The following is a 4,741-nucleotide window of genomic DNA, read 5'->3' as shown; positions in this document are numbered from 1 at the left end:
CTTTGCGCAGGGCGACCCCGCGCCCGCGGCTCCCGGGGTGGGCTGGGGGCGCCAGGCTGCGGCCTCATCGTGGGGGCATCGCTCGGCTCACCGCCCCTCGAGCCGGGGTCCCAGCGCCGAGAGATCCCAAAGTTCCCCAAGGGTCCTGGGCGCACGAGGACGCGCGGCGCGGCAGCAGTCAGCTCCCCGCTCCCATCAGCTGGCCGCCTCGCGCGCATCCCCGCCGCCCGCCCCCCAGTTGCTAGGCGACCGTGGCCGTCATGCTCAGCATCAGCGTGCGCGCTGCCTCCCAACTCGGCTTTGGAGGGGGTCCCCTTCTCTGACATTTATTAAAAATTAGAGCAGAGCCAGCTCTCAAATGACCCCTGCTTCTGTCTATTACCTGTGCTCCATGTATGCTTGGGAAGCCGTTTGCACGGTGGCTTCTGGTGCGACGATGTTCCTCAGAGCTGGACTATTCTTTGCAAAGACGTATGAGGCGTTTTAAATGCTCCCCAACATCTTCCCCCTTGAACTCGAATTCTAACTCCAGGCCAAAATATATTGCCTCCACCGAAGAGACTATCTGGTTCAAATACCCAACAAAAAACACATCCACTGCCAGTCAGCTACCCTGGGGGAGAAATACATTATGTATCTACCCAAGTAGTTTAGGCCACTGGCCCAGAGGCAGAGAGATGATGCTATATGACACGGATTCAAGACCCATAGAGTTCCTAGGTGGTACAAACAGTTAATAAGCTGGGCTGCTAATCAAATGGTTTAAGGTTCATGTCCCATCAGAGGAACCTGTGGGAAAAATCCCAACCCGAACCCAATGCCGTTGAGTAGATTCCAATCCATAGAAATAGCTACCCTGTGTAGGGCTTCTGACACTGCATCTGGACAGAAGCGGACAGCCTCAACCTTCTCCAGCAACCTTTTGAGTTAGCACTCTGATGCATACAAACAACAAGCCAAAAACGCATTGCCATGAAGTCCATGGCCATTCATGGAGACCCTATAGGGTAGACCCTCTCTGCCCCAGTGAGTTTCCAAGACTCTGTTTATGGGAGTAGAAAGCCCCATCTTTCTCCCACTGTGTGGCTAGTGTTTCAAACTGCGGACCTTCTCAGATGGCAGCCCAATGTCACAAGACTCCTTACCTCTCAGTGAAAGGCCGGGCTATGTCTGAAAACTCTCTTTGAAACCTCCTGGGGGGAGTACAGGGTTGGTTTCTCTCCCTGTCTCTTACACACACACACACACACACACACACACACACACACACACAGCCACCCTGAGTGGGAGTTGACCCTACTGAAACTGGTTAAAGACCTGTAAGTCAAATTCTCAGACTGCTTCTATATTCTGAATCAGAAACCAACCAGTCTTTATGGAAGGAGCACTGCACACCTTTGAGCCCTCCTGCCCCCGACACACGGCAGGCAGAGGACGCTGCAGTCATCCAGTTCATTAACTTCTGAGCCCCAGTTTCCTCATCTGTGAAATGGCGTTTCCTTAGATGCTCAATGGTTAGTACTAGGTTGCTAACCCAAAGGTCGGCTATTCTAACCCAAAGGTCAGAGGTTTCAAGCCCCCAGCCCCTCTGCAGGGGGTGAGTGGTGGGGCAGTCGCTCTCCTAGAGGTTTGCAGTGTTGGAAGCCCTACGGAGTATGTCTACTTTGTCCCGCAAAGTCATCATAATTCAAAACCCACAATGGATGCAGGGTGAGGTCAAGAGAACAGGCGCACAGGCAGGAGCTGGTGGTTTCTTCAGGGTGCTTCTAGGACCAGCAGAGTGTCAGCAGTTTGTACAGCCTCCTGGAGGACTCTCACTGTCTCAAAGTGACCAGAGCACCAGCTACAGCAGCATGAGTGCCCTGGGTCGGTGCCAACGTGCTCTCATGCTGTAAACACTCAGCCACCTCTTGGTTTCTCCCCCATCAGTCTTTGCGGAGAACTGTGGGCAACAGAAGAAGCCGCTTTGACCAACACTGCTCAAGGAGGCCAGGGAAGCAGTCATAGAGCAATGTCTAACCACCAAGGCAGCCATTCCTTAGCTGCTTGACCTAGATTTTCACATCTAGAGCTCCTTCCTGTCTCCCGACAAACTGAGCTTCCAAACCCAAGAACAAAATATACCTAGGTAAAAGTCGGTACACATCATTTCATCTTCTCCCAACTCTTAGAATTCTCCTAGTCATTTTCTCTCTGCAACTCAAGGTTTATCACCAGGAAAACCCCAACCCCAGCCCACCCACCAATGGCCTCAGCCTGTTCTCTGAAAGTTTCTTTCACATCTTGCTCTGACTGAAGCCCGGATTTCCTCAAAAGTAGTAGATCATATCACCCCCATTCTTTACTGCAGTCCCCTAAAGACCCTTGAGCTATTCTACCTTAGTCCTTGACAGTACTGCCATCTTTGGGACACCACTATCATTTCTCTAACACAATCCCGGTGATCACCCATTAACTCATTGCCATCAAGTCAATCACAACTCATAGTGAGTCCATAGGAAAGATTAGAACTGTCCCTGAGGGTTTCTTAGGCTGTATGGCTGATGGGAGCAGAAAGCCTCATCTTCCTGCCAAGAAGCAGCTAGTGCATTTGAACTGCCCATCTTGTGACTAGCATGACCCACCTCTCCACCAGAGCACCTGACCTCTGTGATAGTTCTTGCTATTTCAGTGTCCACATTAGAGATTCTTCTCACACTGTGCTCTCTCAGTTCTTTGACCTCTTCCCTTTCTGTACCTCCTCTACTCCATCTCCATTGCTGCTCTCACAGGAATGCCTTCCCGCCATCTCAGCGCCAAACATAACACTCTCCCTGGCTACCACCTGCTTCCCCAGTTTTTTCAGTCCTCTGTCAGATAGCTGACAGCACCCATTTTTTTGAGGGGGTGGTCTTTATTATTTTTTTTTCTTTAAAAAATCATTTTATTGGGGGCTCATACAACTCTTATCACAATCTATCCATCTATCCATTGTGTCAAGCACCTTTGTACATTTGTTGCCATCATCATTCTCAAAATATTTGCTTTCTACTTGAGCCCTTAGTATCAGTTGCTCATTTCTCCCCTCCCTTCCACCTCCCTCCCTCACAAACCCTTGATAATTTATAAACCATTATTATTTTTTCATGTCTTACACTGACATCTCCCTTCACTCACTTTTCTGTTCTCTGTTCCCCATGGAGGGGGTTATATGTGGAAAAACCACAAACTCGATAAAATCGAACTCCTTGCCTTCTCTCTGCCTGCATTGAGCTAACATGGTCAGAGAAACATGAAATCACGCTGCCTGCTCTCACTTTCGATTCATGACCAAATCTCAAGTGGACTTCAGTTCATCCTAGAACTCAGTCTCCATTTGCCTCATGGATTTACTTCCCTGCTCTCCTGTTACCATGGTGAACCGTGGGGCTCCATAGAAAAGCCAGCTCCATTGTGGGTGCGATGCCATGCCAGGCTCCTCACATATTCCAGGTCATGGCTCATTCCACCTCCCACCTAAGTTTCCCGCGGCCCTAGATCACTCCCATCAGTACATTGACATACTAGCATATTCCAGGGAGCTCTGATAGCATCATGGGTTACTCATTGGGCTACTAACCATAAGGTCAGCAGTTCAAAACCAGCAGCTGCTCCTCAGGAGAAAGATGAGTCTTTTTGCTGCTATAAAGAGTTACAGTCTAGGATACCCACAGGGCAGTTCTTCCCGGTCATGTAAGGTCGCTATGAGTCGGAATCAACAAAATATCGCTGTCTTTAAAAAGATCCTTGACTTCACACCCATCTCCAACTACCATCCCTGTCCTCAGTCCCTTTGTATTAAATAATATTAATAATAAACAAAAGCTCATCAAAAGAATCATCTAAACTCATTGTGGACATGTCTACCCCCTTTGTCCCTTTAAGGAAAAACAGGCTCCCCTATCACTCTGCCAAAGCATCTCCTGCCAAGGTGTAACACAACCTTTCATTGCCAACTTGGTCCTCAGCTTATCCAGCCTAATAACAGCTCTTGACTCATTGAGCCTAGGAGTGGAGGGCTCCTCTGGGTGGTCTGCAGAATCAGTCTCCTCCAATTCGCCATCATCCTGAGAGACACCAGCTTTTGTGCTCCAAGGCGGACAGTCTATAGTGGGTGTTTGGAGTCAGCTAGGTGTTGGTTCTAACACCAGCTCCACCACTAACTACTCATTTGGTGCCAGTAAGCCTCCATTTCCTGTTAAAAAATGGAGATAAGCATGCCTTTCTCATGAGAGTGACTGTCACATTGTAAAACATCAAATAAATGTTTGTTATGATTAGATAACATGCCCCTTTACCACTCAGATTAATGAACTCTTTTCCTTCCTTCGACAACTTGGAGCAACTGAAAGCAAACACTAACCAGAGTGCACTTAACACTAACGGAGATGAACATCATCCATTGAGCAGATTTTAGTGGAACGTGCAGACTTGGAAGGACTAGGAAGGAAGGCCTGGTATCGATGTCCAAATTCAGCCAATGAAAACCTTATGAATCACAGTGGTTCCATCCAATGATGGGGCTGGTGTAGGGCAGGGCAACATTTCGTTCGGCAGCTAACAACAAAAGTGTTCTCCCAGACTTACGGTGCTTATTTTAACAGTTGAATTAGAAGTCAGGTATTTGGTGCAGGTGGGCAAGTTTTTCCCCACACGGAGCACATTCCCAGTTGAGTTAGTTTATTGTGCCAACCTGGCTGATAAACACATGTGGGATTAATTG

The sequence above is a fragment of the Echinops telfairi genome, unplaced genomic scaffold (assembly GCF_000313985.2).
Source record: "Echinops telfairi isolate 266 unplaced genomic scaffold, ASM31398v2 ScPeMD7_7421;HRSCAF=8459, whole genome shotgun sequence".
Taxonomy (NCBI): domain Eukaryota; kingdom Metazoa; phylum Chordata; class Mammalia; order Afrosoricida; family Tenrecidae; genus Echinops; species Echinops telfairi.
This window is presented reverse-complemented; position numbering follows the sequence as displayed.